Here is a 19,191-nt window from a genome sequence, read left to right as displayed (position 1 = left end):
ACTAATGATTTCTAAATTCTTTTGTGTGTCAACTAAAGCTGCAAGGTACCAGAAAGATGATGTTACTTAGGTCATAATCTACTTACACCAGTACACCACCCTTTCATTTCATTTCTTTATTTCTCGATTAATCCAACTTTAGTAGGGGGAAAAACAACTGAATATGGATGGCATTTTGGCTTGTGTCGGTACTTTCTCCATAAGTACATTAGTGCACTTTTCTATTACTTTGTTGCAAATAATTTCACTCATTTCCATGAATACTAGATTCTGTGATGATGGCATTAAAAAGGATTTGCAATGCAAAATCAATGCCCATTAAAATTCCCAAAACATCCATTGTTTATAACAACACAATTTACAGGGGTGGGGGATTGCTGTTGTTAAAAACAGGTTTTGGTTTTGTATCAAAATCATAATATGGGTTTATGTGTCATACATGTAGATGAATGACTTATAAGATGCATGCATTACAAAAAATACTGCCCAACTTCCAATTCGGGGTGGGGGTGGGGTATTATTTTGTTTTTAAAAGCAAATTTTGTGTCCATCTTGGTTATACTAAAAATATGAATTTAAAGTTGTCCTGTTTCTGTCAGACTTATCCTGATTGTTTTCTATCAGACTGAAATTGTACATTTTAAATTGCAGTCTGTGAAGCTCTCAGTCAGTGCAGAAAATAAATTAAACAATCTTCAATTATATGTTGAAGCTTTATCTAAATATGAGTTTGTAAACAATGTCTAACACACTATATTTGTTTTTGCATATATATCAGTATTTTTCTGTAAACTATGGACATATACAGTTGCATTGTTCAGCTGAGTACAGTTCCTTCCATGAAAGGGGATGAGAAATTCAAAAACAGGTCATCAAATATTCTCCAACAGCTTCAGCCTCTGTGATTTTCTCAGTGGACACATTCCAGCTTAACAATCTTTAAACAAGTTCCAGCCATATTTGATCCACTTAAATTTTAATGACCCACACCTGTGTTGTCATAATGATGATGCTGAGTCTTAAACATTCCTCACAGAAAATATTTCTGTCTTAATTTCATTTAGAACATCCAATCTTGAATCTGCACCCCTGACTGTCAGAGCTACAAATGTATATTAACAATAATAAATATTTCTTGCTGATTAATAAGTTTAAATAACATCAGAACTTCAAAATGAAATTAAATTGACAGATTCATGAATATTTACAAACGTTCAAGTTAATGTGATAAATCTTATTCACAAACACCTATCGGCACAGGCATTTCTCATGTACAAGATTTTGCTTGAAGTGTATATTCAACGGTGAATTGCATATGGAATTGGATAGATCTATATTTGTTTATTGTCTAGTTATTTTACAAACTGAGGCAAAATGAATGATAGCAAAGTACTTACGGATCTGAATTGTTATGACAACAGCATTGAGCACATTTAATGCCACCTGTGCGTTTCTTTTTCGGCTAATCTTCTCGGAAGTTTTTGCATACAAGTTCTCCCTGTTGTAATCACGATCGCAGCGTAAATCCACTGATACATCATCATTGAAAGCTACCCATCGAGAGCAGAACGGCCTCCGACAAACACTTAAGTATCAAATGTAAAATTCTAGTTGATTTAAAGACTTAAACCAGCTCAAAATATCCAAAACACCGCTCATGAATTTCTACTTTCACTTCAGAAAAGGGACGTAACTTGTCTTGATCATGAATATACTTGGAATACGCTTTGCAGTCAAGAGTCGAGGTGATCTAGATTTCGGAAAAACTCGCATATTTTCGCAATTGTGCAAATTTTAAAATCAATTTATTTTCTTAAATGAAATATGACATCTCTAATTTTTTGATATGTTATTCTAGTAGATACGATACACATTTATCAATGTAAGAACAATCCACCAGTGGTTGTGTTTTTGCACAGTATTGAAACAATTTTCTCTCATTTTCAGTGGAATTTTGGGGTATTTGAGGGCATATATTTCATGTTAAGGTGTTGCAGCAAATTAATTTTATTTTTAAAAATTACACACAACATATCTTAATTAAATAGCAATAGAAATTAAATGAAAAATGAATATACACATTTTTATAAAGAAAAATTCAATATTTACTGAGGGGCACGTCTTTTCACAAAATTGGATGTCTTGTTGCCATGGAAGCACGAGTCAAAGCCCATTTTTAAAGGTGTCATGATTAAAGGACTGAAGTATGTATACTTTGTGTAAAATTTCGTCAAAATCCGTGTCTGTCGTTTTCCACATGTTTTGATGCTTACAGAGAATGGCCCTTAAAGAATTAGTGTCAATTTACAAGGGGGAATTACGGTTGTTAAAAAAAGAAAGTATGGAAAGCCATTCGGGTTAAAAGTTTCAGTTATTTTGTATCTTCATCATTTGAGCAAGCGTTTTGTATTAAAAACTTTTATAAAACTAAGTAAGTAAAGTATTTTTGCTTTTCTTTTTCAAATTCAGGCTTGGGGAGTCATTCATGGGTAATAATAATGATAATAAAACATTGATAATATAAATAATAAAAATCAATGTAAGTAAACACTTGCGCATAGTATCATGATTTGATGTAAAATCGAGTAGTTACTTTTTCTAATTAGTCTTGGGCTCACGACCTGCGGAACCATATCTCCTAGCAGCATGCGAACAGCGCGCTAGACCGCCCGGCCATCTATTCAAGACAAAACTTGTTTTCGATGACGACATAATTCTCGCCACGCTGGCACACGATCATTGAGAATGGAAATGGGATACAATTATTTATCGTAAATTTTAGAGGATCATACAAAATGCATGTTAAAAATTAAAAATTGTGTTTTAAATGTCTATATATAAAGCACAGAAATAGCAACGAACTCTGAAATAAACATAACTGCCCTAAGGGACGAAATCAATGTCGGATGAAAATTTAAATTCAGTTAGTTAGGGGGAGGGGAATAAAAACTCCCGCAAGTTTCTGTCATCCGACATCGATTACACTTTAGTGGAAAAAGGAAAAAGACAAGCGACTGTTGAATACCACATAATATTTAAAACATATTAATGAACATTTAATAGATTTAATGTACACTTTCATTTGTGAATAAACAGTAGAAAAGGTATACAGAGGTATACAGAGTGTTATTTATAATCGTACATTTCTTTTCTTGTTATTTGATTAGTTTCAGCATTTGTCATATTAAGTTTTAAAGGAGGGTTGGGGTTCTTGGTGAAAACTATGTGAACTTAGTTTTTGGTGAGACATTGAATTTTTGATCTTGCCCCTAATATAAGTGAAGAATATCGTTAAAACCAGACGTCTTTTTAGGAAACGAAGTTTGACAATCCTTTCCCTTTCTACATGCATCCACAGGATGCGACACAACGTCAAGAATGTTCGGCATCGGAACAGGTCCTGTATAGTCAAAATGTAGACAAATCGCGAAAAAATTCTGTATATGATTAGTTTTTAAATGGAGGCAAGCTACTGACAAACAAGTTGATGGTGAAGGGGTTTCAACTGTTTCGTTTAAAGTCAGCATTTCGCGAATTATATGGTCGTTATAACAATCTACTTTGCCAATACAACCTATCATTGGGTCAAATGTGCCTGACTTGTTTCATATAGATTGTTAGGCCGTTTTTGGCACAATGATATTGAATAAGGGTAACTCCGTTTGCCTTATTAAGATATAGAGCTCACAGTGGGTGTAACCGGTAAACAGGGGGTGCTTACTCCTTATAGCCCATAGGCATCTGATCCCACTTCTGATATATCCAGGGGTCCGTGTTTGCCCACCTCTCTATTTTGTATTGCTTATAGGAGTTACGAGATGGATCACTGTTCGTTATCTTCACCTTCCTATATGAGGATTTCATAGAGAAAAAGATATATTCTGGTGTCGATGTCATATTGACTTTGTACGATGGAATACCATAGAGACACTTATAGGAGATTTGCTATGTGAAGAATTGTCTAACACAATATCATTTTTATAAGTTCAGTCATTGCCACTAACTACTAACTACAGCTGCAGAAAAGGAGCACTGCAAGAATATTTTAAGTCATAGAGTGGACTAAAGAAATGATTAATTTGGATCCTTCTAATTGGGGCTTATCACTGCTTTCAGCAATTCTTGTATCCGTTCAAACTAAATTACAAGTCGCGCCAGATAAACTTTTGAACGTTTTTCGCTGTAAATGCAAGGCAAATTGTGACACTAGCCGTTGTACTTGTAAAAACATGGACTGAACTGTACTGCAATTACTCAAATGATCACTTATATAATTATCAGGCACGTAGCAATAATGGCTCTACACCTTTTATCATTACATGCAAAGTTGATAAATTTTTACGTACAGAGGTCGATTTTTAGACAGATTGGTTGCTCTCCCTCCTCTTTTTTTTTAAATAGCATTGTCGTGAACTGTACACAGTGGAAGTGTAAAATTGAACTGAGAGAACAACCTTAGCTCCCCCCCCCCCCACCAACACCACACACACCATCAAGTATTTTTATAACTTTGGATTAAAATTTACTTGTCAATTTTCAGGCAATATTGTGAAATTATCTTCACACCCCCCTTTTTATCATGCTGCGTGCCTGATTCATTTTGCTTTTAATTCTATGTGTCCATTGTTTTTAAAACAGATTACTCCTGACATTCTCGGTATTAATTGCACAATAATTTGGATAGAACTAAACATCAAATACGGCTATAACCCCCCTCCCCCCCTTCCCAAACTCTAGAACTTGACGAAGTGCACGTGTTAAAGATTTCTTTATAAAATCGAAGAAACTTAACCTTGTTTCGTCATAGATGTAGTACAAACTGTTAAAACTCAGCTTAATAAAGAATTTGGTAACGTAAGCTTTACTATACACTGTTTGTTTTAAAATACTACATGTATTTTTGTGAAACATAGGACCGGAATGGTAAGCGCGCCTCCAACTTCCGATGTAAGGGGAGTATCTGCAAAAATGTAGGTCATCTTTTACAGACCATTTTTGAAAGGGCACTTGTTTTGTGTTAACAGTTTATTTTTATGTATAAATCTTCATGTGGTAACTCATATATGCCTAATGAACAGGAAAAAGTATTTTCTTCCAAAATCCAGTTTTTAACGCTTTTTGTAGGAAAATGAAGATTTCAGCCCAAAATTCGGCAAGGGAAAATAAATTTTGGTAAAGAAAAGATAAGTTGTGCATTTGGACGTTTTATTCTCAAATTTATAAGATCAATGTCATCTCTTCTATAAAACAGTCATTTCCTATCATTTCCAGTTTTTCACTATTTTTGTTTTAGAAAAAAGGTAGGTTTTCCTACCTAATATGGTATTTTTCATATATATTGCCAATAATCTATATATCTTACTTGTTGAGCGGTTTTTAAAATAAATCCTAACTTCATTTTTTATTGTTAGATTCAAATGTATGACAAAATGTGGGGTTTATTCTTAAAATTTCAATCTTTAACAATTATATTAAAAAAACAAACAAGATTTTACCCAAAAATTACAGTCAAGGAAAGAATATATTCTGCTGTAAAAAAATTAATCGAACATTTCCAGGTTGAAATTTGAGATATGAAACTTATTTTCACAGTATGTTACATAAAATGGACATTTTCTTCAATTTCCACTTTTTAGCGATTTTCATGAAAAAACACATCCTTTTACCCCCAAATTCCAATTTTCCCATGGAAATACAAAAGCCGATTTTTAATATGTTGTTTGCATGTGTTTTCTTGCATGAATAATCAAAATTTCATTTCTGTTGCAATTAGTTTGAGGTTTTGCTCATTTTTTAGCTAGATTGACTAGACTATTTCATGCAGATTCAGCAAAAGTTAAAAGTCGTCTTTCAAATGATAAAAACAATAATCACTATGAAAATTTTGGTCCCATCCTGGAATAAAAAAAAATCCCTACCCCTGAGGCTAGTGATTATTGTTTTGTAGGAGTCCTCAAATTTGCAATTTTTGTCAACTTTGTCCCAACAATATTTCATATCAAATCTGAAAAATAATCAGAAGTTTAAAACGTTAAATTGTCAATGCACGATGGACTCTAATCAGCAATAATCTAATAATTAAGTGAAGGAAATACAAACTACAATATACTGGACTTAACTAGCTATGCACGACTGTCTTTCTAAAGTCCACAAGGTCTTACAAAAGAATTAACGACTAAAGACCAGCTTTACATTCTGAAATTTTCGCGTTCATTCCAAGGCCATTCACTCCAATGCAAAACAGTAAAACAGTAATGTTAAAAGTGAAGTTTCCCAAAAGTTTTGATTCATTCATATAAACTAAAAATTGTGTAATACATTTAAGACTTGTAACGTTGTCGTAAATTGTTTTGTAGAACTGGTCCCTGGACTCCCCAAACTTAACATTACTGTCTCTCTAATGTTCACTAACTATACAATGCTGATCAAGAGTCTCTAATGTTCACAAATCTGGACTACACTAACTATAGGAATATGTCTCTCATGTTTCAATAAACTGAACCCTGCTATTTATACACAACTGTCATTCTATGATATTCACAAGGTCTGAACTCCAGTACCTACATGTATACATATTACTGTCAGTTACAGTTAGGCTACCTTTGTGCTACTAGGTTAAGACTAATTAACTTCTTGTTGCTGTGGGCTTGAGAGTCAACATCACAGACCATGTCTGCTATCAAAACCACAACATGCTGGGTTCATAGTGAATAACTGAGGTATTGCATTGTGGTTTGCCTGCTAGTTCGGGTAACCCACGTATAAGCTTTTACCTGTAATTTAGCAGTTTCAATATTACAAATGGATATGACTGTTCCATTACAGAATGTGGACACTTATTCACATGTTGCATTGAAACCGCAAATAAATGTAAAAGCTTGGCAAACAGACCCCTAATTTATCCATATTTTTTTTAACAATGCAGATCTGAAGTGTATAACGCTAAAAATAATGTTTTCGAACATAAAAATGCAACGACATTTTCGAAGATTTCATTCGTAAATCGCACTTTGAACAAACATGGATAGACGAATAGCGTCCATATTTCAAGCTGTTCTCCTAGCTGTCTACTCGTGTAATCTTTGTAGTGCCTCAAACAGGTCCCAGATCTTCCGCGATATCAATAATGTGAGGGATCCCGATGTAGCTCCTTTCGAATCCACCAAAACCAGTATCACTGTAGAAGTGGATATTGCACTCTTGGGAATTTTCGAAGTCAATGAAAAACAAAAAACGATGTCCGGGTCATAATGAATGTTTTTTTTTCATGGAAAGACGATCGTATAATGTGGGATCCAAGTTCGTACCAGAATAGTAGCTCTGTTCAAGTAAAAGCCAAGAAGATTTGGATGCCAACTTCTCTTTGTATCCTTAATGAAATAGGAAACGAAAATTGTATTAGCGATGATAAAGGCATTGTTACTGTCTATTCAGGTGGATATGTTACCAATAAGCTATTTAAGGAAAACACTGTCCGATGTGGTATAGATGTGACGAAATACCTATTTGATTCGCAAACTTGTTATCTGCAGTTTATCAACATAAATGTAGGAACTGAATATCTTACATTTGAGGAAGAAGATTCCCACTTTTATCCCCAAAATTACGAAAAAACACCCGAAGTCTCGAACATTGTCGCTACCACAGAATGCATATGTGAGATTGGAAATCCCACTGGTATACCAGAAGTATTGACATTCAGAATGGTGTTACAGGGATAATCTTTGTATGCAGTCACATCCACCTTGTTACCTGTAAATATTTTATCAGTGATCAATCTGTTTTGTTTTTTGTTACTAATTAAATCCGGAGAGAAGATGAGTTTCTGCATGGCTATCTTTCTAACTTTTGCAGTGTTTTTGACGATCATTAACGACTCCATGCCGCAATCATCAGACAAAGTGCCATATTTCACAATATACTTAATAACACAAGTCCTTGTCAGTGGTTTAACCATTGTACTACAAGCCACCGTGCTGCTTGTTCATTTCCATTCTAAAACAACAACAGCGAGCTCTCAAAGTAGCTTACAGCCTACTGATAAAGTGAAGAAATTCAAAGTGACTAGTGTACTATTAGATAAGACTTTCTTACTGTTCATTTGTGCCATTGATACATTTTTTGTGTTTTACTATACTTTGAATGTGTGTTAATTAGTGCCCCAGAATTTTTTCTATGCAAGGTGAAGATAACGAACAGTTATCATTCTCTATCAAACATGATTGTCAAATTCGACATGAGAAATTTGAGATGATGGTGGAATTTGAGATGATGGCGGAGAAAACATTTATTGCATATAGAGAGTGTAAAAAGAGCGATAAGCATGATTTATGCACCCATACTAATTCATGTTAATACATTCTCTTCCATTGGACTAACAATTGATTATTTTACATTTCATCTTAATAAATGTCCATTAATCAATATTTACATTTTAAATCATTGTTTTAAGATAAGCGTAATAACCACATTTCAAAAGAGAAAATCAGCATGAAAAGATACTAAGTGAAAAGCATAAAACATCAGTAAATTAATTAGAAACCGTTAGTAAAATGTGAAATTCTATTAAATACCGTATATAGAAAACATAAATGATAATCGTAACAGAAAATTCTTCATAACTTGATATATTTACATTATGTAAATATTCAAATCTAAATATCATTTATACACCCACTGTATTATATACGTGTACCTATATGATCTAGCATCTGAAATTCAACATGATCGACATTAGTACAAATATCGGTTTTCATACCGAGCTTGGCATACGCTTTAATATATCTCAAGCATACTACTATTTCTTTCTTTTTCATACAACTGATCTGTATGGAAATCAATACAATCATATGAATATCATATTGTAAACAAATGCATTATATAGTTTTAGTTTTATGAACGCAAATGCATTCACCCTAATACAATCGTTTTCCGCTTCATTTCACCAGTGAGCATGTGAAAGCATATGTAATTCTTATAAAGACAAGAAATTATTTTGTGGATGAAAGGCGAAAATGTTGGAGACATTTTCCTTTTTTTTTTTCTTTTTGAGATTCCAATGACAGAAATGAAACTCATTTCATGTTGGGGATATATGTACACAAACTTGCTACGAAATATAAGGCTATGGAAAGCTAAAGTTTTCGTTATTAAGGTGATACGGCTCCTATAGCCATGCTCTTGTGCATTGGACTTTTGACCCGTTGGCATCACGAAAACTTTCTATCACAAGATCACCTTAGATTACAAGTAATTTGTTTTCAGTATGATCCTCCAAAGACATGTTAACAAATTTTTACTTTTCACATTATACTTTTAAGTTATTTATCTTAGGGGCCTCCACGACCGAGTGGTTAGAGCATCGCGCTGAAAATCACACGGCCTCTCACCTCTGTCGGCGCAGGTTTGAATCCCACTCGCGCCGGTAAGTGAGAAGGTTTCCCAGTTTACTTTCGGAAGGTCGGTGGTATCTTTCCAGGTTCTTCTGGGTTCTCTCTTCTACTAATAAAAACTGGGCGCCACCAGATAATTGAAAAATTGTTGAGTGTGGCGGAAAACATCAGTCAATCAATCAATTTTAAGTTTTTTATATAGCCTCTTGACACAAGCTGCAATACGAGTCTGGTTTAAGCTTTTCAATATTTTTTTCAGAATACCGACCTGTTAAAAACTTCCCACTTAATACCCAATAATACTGACATTGTCGAAATGGTTTCAATCGTTTTGACTCAAACAATACTTTCATATTTTCCCGATGAGATCTTAACGCCCTTGAACGGAAGCCAATGTTTTTTGTTATATCGTGATTTGAAATCCCCGTGGTGGTGCTTACACACAACATGGGCATTTAACTGATGTATATATCCTTATAATTTTAGTTACTGGGAATATGATATGTGAGGCTTGAAAGAAAGTTTGTCAGATGAGCTAAAATGATGACATAGGGGTTACTTGTACAATACTTAGACACTTGAAATAAAATTTTAGATAAAAGGCTAGGGAGAACTGTTTCGCCCAGTCTTAAATTTTCACACTGACAAAGGGAGGGACAATAAAAGGGGGTAAGTGTTCCCTTGGGTATATTATTTATTTTATAGGTATTGCACATTTCTGTTTGTTTTTAAAGGGGGCAAACGTATCCTTGTGTACAACATTTATTTTATGGTGTGTTATACATTTCTGTTTGTCTTCCCATACGTACATATGGTCAGTGTTATAGATTGATATAAATCAATTCATTCAATTACAAGGAGACAAGTTTGAAATTCAAGTAAAACAAATAATTGATATAACAGATTAACAGTGAGACCTAGACAGACATTTAAACACCATACATGGAAGTATTCTTACCAGAGCATTGTTTTAGAATAGATTACATACCTCGATGTTTGCAATTCCATCTGTCCTATTCCAGGGTGAAGCGGAGAATGCCAAAGTGGGCAGGTATGGTATTGTGGTATTGGAGAATATGACGTGAATGATAATAAGCCATGTCATTACGGGTTCATCTGGCTTGGTCTATTTTAGATAGAAAACGCTTGCACACACCTTGCTCTCACACACGTAGCTCGGGAAAATTAATAACGATAATACCTACAAGTTGTAATTTGATATATACAATGATAATTCTGGTTAAATATCCACACCCGTCATGTTTTTATACGTTCACCCCTATAGTTCCAATATATTACTTCCTCCATTTCATGAAGAAAATTCAATAGTTTAAACATATTTTCTGTTTTGAATGACAATGCATTTTCATGACGTCATTATGAGATACTGATTACTCAATGAGCCTCTAAATCCACATCACAAGGGCATCGATCGAATCAAGTTTTTTGCTAGATGTCGTGTGACGAGGCAGTATTTTCTTCTCAAGAGAATGTGTTTCTGTTCAGATTGCGATGATCTATTTAGCCACGACAAGGCCTTTGCACAATATTTTCCCAATTTTAAAATACACCTCCCAACGCATGGTACTCATACATATATTGTATCGATATGTTGTTTAGGGGGAAATGGAGTTGTGTTGTTTGTTATACTTCCAACCACTTGGATATATGTGTATGTACGTTCCAATAACAATATCAAATAGAATTCAAAGAAGTGTATAAGAAACATTTTCAAATATTATCAACCTTATGAATAAGTAATTAAGACATACATTACAAATATATACATTGGTGAAAATACACACCTGAATTATCATAGTTTCCAATGTACAGAAGATATACTTGTTCATGATCCACTTTTGATGAACTTTGAGATGTATCTTCGGATTTCAAACATTTCGGTTGAGCATCACTGAAGAGACATTATTTGTCGAAATGCGCATCTGGTGCATCAAAATTGGTACCGTATAAGTTTTACGTCTTGATATTTTTCATAGTAAAAAACGAAAGAAATTGGAATTTATTTATCCGAAACGTTATTATTTCTACTGAATTTAAACAAGGTAGACAAGGTGATCCTTTATTAGCATATGAAACTTATACGTCTTAACAAACAAGTTGATGGTGCAGAGGTTCCAACAGTCTCGTTTAAAATCAGCATTTCGCAATTTCTATCGCCGATTTAACTATCTAGTTTGCCAATACAATCTATCATTGGGTCAAATGCTGTCTGGCGTGTTTCATGCCGATTGTTAGGCCGTTCTTAACACACTGATTTTGACTACGGATAACTCCGTTTGCCTGATCGAGATATAAAGCTCACGGTGGGTGTGACCCGTAGACAGAGGATGCTTACTCCTCCTAGGCACCTTATCCCACCTATGGTGTATCTAGAGGTCCATGTTTGCCCAACTCTTTATTTTGTATTGCTTATAGGAGTTATGAGATTGATCACTGTTAGTTATCTTCACCTTTATAGGAGTTATGAGATTGATCAGTGTTCGTTATCTTCACCTTTCATAGTTGTATCATAGATCAAATCACTGTCACATTTCAATTATATAATTTCTTATTTGCGAACAAACCTTTGTCTTTATTCTGGAAAAACACAAAAAAATCATTTAAGATAACATAGCTTGTATTCTTTTGACGGTAGAACCATACATCATACATGTATAAGGTGCTTTTAACCAGCCATTTAATAAAATTGTGGTGTAATGAACAACCTTAATATGATAGTATTGAGTGGAAGTTAATATTCGAACAATCATTCAAAGTTATCGAAAATTACAACCTTCAGTGGTTTCAATATAGAATTATTGATTAAATGCTAGTTACAAGCTTATCTTTATATCAGGAAAAGAATAGAGGTTCTAATTCTCGTAAATTCTCACACACAGAAGAGGAAACAATATAACACATTGTTTGGGTTTGTGGTAAAGTTCAGTATTTCTTGACACTGTAACACATTGTTTGGGAATGTGGTAAAGTTGAGTATTTCTTCACAGAATTTGATATACAGGTGCGAATGTACAAATAACAAAGTTACGTTTGTCTTTCATTACAATTAACATTGTATAAGGTTTACTTCTACAAATAAAAGGGCCGACATGTATGTTTCAACGTGAAATTGTGGGTAAATGATATATCCATATTATGAATGTGCAGATAAAACATCAAATGTGAATCCGACATAGCCTATCAGAATTTATTATTAATCTCAAAAGCCGTTTGTGTCGCTTTAAATTGTTATCAGAGGGTTTAGCAATATCCATATGAACAGATGAAATTCTTCATCATTGATCTGTACAAATCAAATTTTCAGATTTAGCAGCATTGGTCTGTATAGTTCCAGTTTAGCAGCATTCTTATGTAGAGTTCAGGTTTAGCAGCATTGCTTATGTAGAATTCCGGTTTAGCAGCATTTCTTTTATATAGTTCAGGTTTATAAACAGCCTTGGTCTGTACAGTTCAGGTTCATAAACAGCCTTGGTCTGTACAGTTCAGGTTTATAAACAGCCTTGGTCTGTACAGTTCGGGTTTATAAACAGCCTTGGTCTGTACAGTTCAGGTTTATAAACAGACTTGGTCTGTACAGTTCAGGTTTATAAACAGCCTTGGTCTGTACAGTTCGGGTTTATAAACAGCCTTGGTCTGTACAGTTCAGGTTTATAAACAGACTTGGTCTGTACAGTTCAGGTTTATAAACAGCCTTGGTCTGTACAGTTCAGGTTTATAAACAGCCTTGGTCTGTACAGTTCAGGTTTATAAACAGACTTGGTCTGTACAGTTCGGGTTTATAAACAGCCTTGGTCTGTACAGTTCGGGTTTATAAACAGTCTTGGTCTGTACAGTTCAGGTTTATTAACAACCTTGGTCTGTACAGTTCAGGTTTATAAACAGCCTTGGTCTGTACAGTTCGGGTTTATAAACAGCCTTGGTCTGTACAGTTCAGGTTTATAAACAGCCTTGGTCTGTACAGTTCAGGTTTATAAAAAGCCTTGGTCTGTACAGTTCAGGTTTATAAACAGCCTTGGTCTGTACAGTTCAGGTTTAACAGCCTTTGGTCTCTATAGTTCATGTTTAGAATCATTACTATCTACAGTTCAGGTTTATTAGCAGCATCGGTCTGTACAGTACAGGCTTATTTACAGCATTTGTTTGTAGAGTTCGTGTTAATTAACAGCATTGGTCGACACATTTCATGTTCTGCAGCATTGGTCTCTATAATTCAGGTTTAATAGATCATTTAATTGTACAGATTTGGTATGTATAATTCAGACTTAGCATCATCTTCTTTATGTACAGTTTATATATAGCAGCATTTTGTGTGTACATTTCAGGTTTAGCAGCATTGATTGGTACAGTTAAGGTTTAACACCATTGATCTTTACAGGTTAAGTTTATCAGAATTGGTGTATATAGTTCAGACTTCACGGCATTGATCTGTATAGTTTATATTTCGCAGTATTGATTTGGATAATTCATGCTTGTCATAATTGGTCTGTATACTTTTAGGTTTAGCAGCATTGGTTTGTGTAGTGTGGGTTTAGCAGCATTGGTATGTGTAGTGTAGGTTTAGCAGCATTTGTCAGTATAGTGCAGGTTGTGCAACATTGGTCTGAATAGTGCGAGTTTAGCAGCATTTGTCTGCATAGTGTGGGTTTAGCAACATTAATCTGTACTGTTTAGATTTATCAATATTCCTCTCGACAGTGCTGACACTGCATTACAACTACTTCTTTCGTTATTCACAAAGAAAACTACGATGTGTAATAAAAGATATTGCATTATACTTATAGATAGTAAAAACAAGATATCTAATGGGAGCCAAAATCAAATCGTGTTGCTGAATGGTCAATAGAAAAATGCGTACATGAGAAAGAATCATTGCTTAAGATACGACACTGTAAGGTGCATAGCTTCATTGGTTTATTGCACCGACGCAAAATCTGCTATCTTGAAGATTCCACTTAATAGATTCGCAATAACAAATTTTATCTTGTAATATCTACATTATATTTTGTCTCTATTCAAACTAGTATCTCGATGAATGTACCATGAAAAGCAAGTGGTCTTTCGATATGACATATAAGTCTATCTTTTAACAAGGTACAAACTATTTGATCACACAATACAAGTATTAGAATTTGTATTGCTTCATCCTACCTGTATTAAGATAAATATAAGCTAAAAGTCCCTAAATAACATCCACGTATAATGATTGGCTTCCAGGTATATATTTCTTTTAAAAGCTCACAGACAGATCCGCAATTTAATTATAGAAGTACCTAAGTCTATTTACTTTCGTTTGCAACATATTGATGCTTTGTCAGAAATGCAAATATGTGTAAATTATCCAAATGCATATATTAGCATACTACTTATTTTCAGAAAATAAGCAATATATATAATATTTCAAAGTGAGTTCAAATAATTCAATATCTGCTAAATATTTATTAAAACATAAATTTTGAAATGCACAGAAAATGCTATCCACTTCAAGGCATTTAAAAAGATCGAAGTGCGTGGACTTTTCAACATAGTGTGTAAAAAGCGTGAATTATTCTTTCAATGGTAAAACCACACTTCATATTGGGTGCTTTAACCAGCCAGTTAATAAAATTGTAGTGTAATGAACCACCTTAACAGGCTGATATTGAGTGGAAGTTAATATTCAAACTATCATTCAAAGTTATCGAAATTACAAACTTCAGTGTTTTCAATATATTATTATTGATAAAATGCTAGTTACAAGCTGATCTTTATATCAGTAAAAGAATAGAGGTTCTAAGTACCATACATTCTGACACAGAGAAGAGGAAACAATATAACACATTGTTTGGGAGTGTTGTAAATTTGATGTACAAGTGTGAATGTATTTTAATGCAAAGGGCAAATTTACGTTCGTCTTTCATTAAAAGTAATTCTGTGTAAGGTATTGCTCCATAAATAAAAGGACATATATGTTTTAATTTGAACTTGCGGGTCAAATGCTATATCCATATTATGAATGTTCAGGTAAAACATAAAACGATATTGATTGAATATGCAATAGCATATCGGAATTTGTTATAAAACTTAAATAGCAATTTGCGCCGAGTTAGTTTGTTATAAGCAGAGGGTTTAACAATCTTCATATGTACTGATCAAACTTTCCAACATTGACCTCTACAGTTTAGATTTAGCAGCATTAGTCTGTACAGATCAGATTTAGCAACATTGGTGTGTATTATTTAGATTTAGCAGGATTATTCTGTATAGTTCCGGTTTAGCAGCATTCTTATGTACAATTCAGGTTTAGAAGCATTGCTTTCATACAGTTCAGGGTTATAAACAGCTTTGGTCTGTACAGCTCAGGTTTAGATGTATTGCTTTTTACAGTTTGGGTTTATTAACAGTATTCGTTTGAATAGTTCAGGTTTATTAGCAGCATTGGCTTGCACAGTTCAAGTTTATTCAAAGGATTGATTTCTACAGTACAGGTTTCTTATAAGCATTCGTTTGTACAGTTCTAGTTTACTAACAGCATAGATCTGCATATTTCATGTTTAGTTGTTTAATTATATCTTGTTTAACGGCCCTCTCGAGAATTTTTCACTCATATGGAGACGGCATCAATTCCGGTCAAGGGCTTCAAATTTAGGCCTATGCTCGGCTCTTACGACCTTTGAGCAGTGAATGTTCTTTAGCGTGCCACACCTACTGTGACATGGGACATCCGTTTTAGCAGCATTTGTCTATACAGTACATGTTTATTTACAACATAGATGTGTAGAGTTCATGTTTATTTACAGCATTGGTTGGTACAGATTCACCTTTATTCACTGGCAGCATTGGTTTGTATAGTGTGGGTTTAGCAGCATTGGTCTTTATATTTCAGACTTCACACCGTTTTTCTGTACAGTTCAGGTATAGCAGCATATGTGTGTATATTTCAGGTTGGCACAGTTAATCAGCATTGATCTTTAGAGCTTAGGTTTAGCAACATTCGTCTGTATTTAAGATTTAGGAGCATTGGTCTGTATGATTTAAGATTACCTGCATTCGTATCTATATTGTGGGTTTAGCACCATTGGTCTGTATAGTGTGGGTTTAGCACCATTGGTCTGTATAGTGTGGGTTTAGCAGTATTGGTCTGTGTAGTGTAGCTTTAGTAGCATTTGTCTGTGTAGTGTAGGTTTAGCAGCATTCGTCTGTGTAGTGTAGGTTTAGTAGCATTGGACTGTATAATGTAGGTTTAGTAGCATTGGTCTGTATAGTGTAGGTTTAGCAGTATTTGTCAGTAATGTAGGTTTAGCAGCATTTGTCTGTGTAATGTAGGTTTAGCAGTATTGGTCTGTGTAGTGTAGGTTTAGTAGCATTGGTATGTATAGTGTAGGTTTAGTAGCATTGGTCTGTATAATGTAGGTTTAGTAGCATTGGTCTGTATAGTGTAGGTTTAGCAGTATTTGTCAGTAATGTAGGTTTAGCAGCATTTGTCTGTGTAATGTAGGTTTAGCAGTATTGGTCTGTGTAATGTAGGTTTAGCAGTATTGGTCTGTGTAGTGTAGGTTTAGTAGCATTGGTATGTATAGTGTAGGTTTAGCAGCATTGGTCTGTATAGTGTGGGTTTAGCAGTATTGGTATGTGTAGTGTAGGTTTAGTAGCATTTGTTTGTGTAGTGTAGGTTTAGTAGCATTGGACTGTATAATGTAGGTTTAGCAGCATTGGTCTGTATAGTGTAGGTTTAGCAGCATTTGTATGTGTAATGTAGGTTTATCAGCATTGGTATGTGTAGTGTAGGCTTATTAGTATTAGTCTGTGTAGTGTGTGTTTAGCAGCATTGGTCTGTGTAGTGTAGGTTAAGCAGCATTGGTCTGTGTAGTGTGGGTCTAGCAGCATTGGTCTGTGTAGTGTGGGTTTAGCAGCATTGGTCTGTGTAGTGTAGGTTTAGCAGCATTGGTCTGTGTAGTGTAGGTTTAGCAGCATCGGTCTGAATAATGTGGGTTTAGCACCATTGGTTTGTGTAGTGTGAGTTTAGCAGCATTAGTCTACTGTTCAGGTTTATCAATATTCCTCACTACAGTTCAGATACAGAATTACAACTGCTTCTTTCGTTAATCACAAAGTAAATACGATGAGTAATAAAAGACATTGCATAGACTTGCTCAAGTCTCTATGTTTAATAATAGTGCTCTCTTTAATACTTTTGATAATGCCAAACATATGTTTGGTGACATTAAGTATGGTAGAGAGCAGAGAAACACAGTAAAATTTGGATGAAATGATAATGTAATAAAAACAACATAGAGACTTGAGCAAGTCTAGACATTGCATTATTCTCATAGATATTAAAGCAGGAAAATTGATGGGAGGCAAACTCAAATCTTGATGATGAATGGTCTATAAAAATTCCTCCATGATAAAGAATCAATGATTAAGATAATCAACATTGTACGGTGCATAGGTTATTCTATCAACACAAAATTTCTCATATTGGAATTTTGTCTTACTAGAGTCACAATAACAACTTTTTATCATGTTACATTTACACTTGTCTATGTTTTGTCTCTACTAAGGTTAGTATCCTGTTTCTCGTTTAAAGAACTGTGACAATCAAGTTGCCTTTCGATATGACATACAAGTTTGTCCTTTAACACTGTACAAACCGTTTGATCACAAAATATAAGCACAGTGTATTAGAACTATTTATTGATTCATCCTACCTGTACTAAGATCAATATAAACTAAAATTCCCTAAATGATATCCACATATAATGACTGGTTTTCAGGTATTTATTTCTTTTAAAAGCACACACACAGTTCCGCAATTTGATTACATAAGTACCTACGTCTATTTACTTTTGTTTGCAACATATTGATGCCTTATTAGAAATGCAAATAGATATATATATTAATCATCCAAACATATGTTATCATGCTACTCATTTTCAGAAAATAAACAATTTATATAATATTTCAAATTGAGTTGAAATAATTCAATAATTCCTAAACATTTATTGAAACATAAATTTTGAATGCACAGAAAATGCTGCCCACCTCAAGAAACTATAAGGAAAAGATGGAAGTGCGTGACCTTGCTCAACATAATCTGTAAAAATCGAAACTCTATTCAAACTTTCATTTTTCTGACTGGTATTTATTTCATATTCTTTAAGAGATTTATAAGATCGATTACTGTTCGTTATCTTCACTTATCATGTTCAATGTAGGGAGTTGGCCTATACAATGCTTGGTTGTATATAATCAATGTGCATTGTACATGTACATGTACCTACACAGTCGACGCTTGTATATGCCATGCAAATATCATTTAATCGTAGATTACAAACCTACTATACACTATTTGTGACTGAAATTAACTTCATATATGCATTCAGACGGCATGGATCATTTCACGATGTACACCTGCAGTGGTTAAAGAATAAGATTACCCGAGGTATATGTAATGGTTCCAGCTTGCAATATAACAACCATTGTTCGTAAGACTTAATATTGAAAACTGAAGAATTTGAGTTTCATTCTACATTTGGTAATGGACTTATGCTCTCAGTTCCATGTCAAAGTAGGAAATTCTTCAAAATTACGTTTCAGTCAATGTGACAAATGAATTGAAGTTACCACACTCATATTGGATTTCAAAACTTCATCAAAATCGTTACAAAGTTTTATTATATACCCATCAATGTTTTGTTTTTGATACTGTGGGTTTCACAGAGTGTGTTCCGGTTTTCCGGATCACCACACTGTGGTTTTCTTATTCCGTATCTGTATCCTCTGAAACTGATGTCGTCAA

At 34.1% G+C, this 19,191-nt stretch overlaps 2 long non-coding RNA genes across 2 annotated transcripts; both read right to left on the bottom strand.

Moving 5' to 3' along the window:
• Window positions 1–701: 701 nt before the first annotated feature.
• On the bottom strand, window positions 702–1,701 carry LOC130053442 (uncharacterized). The gene is made up of 2 exons (XR_008802029.1): window positions 1,398–1,701; window positions 702–1,102 (listed from the first exon to the last, which is right to left on the bottom strand). It is a non-coding gene; the product is annotated as an uncharacterized LOC130053442 (long non-coding RNA).
• A 5,276-nt stretch (window positions 1,702–6,977) lies between these two features.
• On the bottom strand, window positions 6,978–10,456 carry LOC130053441 (uncharacterized). Its single transcript, XR_008802028.1, has 2 exons — window positions 10,381–10,456; window positions 6,978–7,370 (listed from the first exon to the last, which is right to left on the bottom strand). It is a non-coding gene; the product is annotated as an uncharacterized LOC130053441 (long non-coding RNA).
• Window positions 10,457–19,191: the final 8,735 nt, after the last annotated feature.

This window comes from Ostrea edulis, chromosome 3 (genome assembly GCF_947568905.1).
Source record: "Ostrea edulis chromosome 3, xbOstEdul1.1, whole genome shotgun sequence".
NCBI lineage: Eukaryota > Metazoa > Mollusca > Bivalvia > Ostreida > Ostreidae > Ostrea > Ostrea edulis.
Note: the sequence above shows the minus strand (reverse complement) of the source record. Positions and strands in the feature narration are given on the sequence as shown.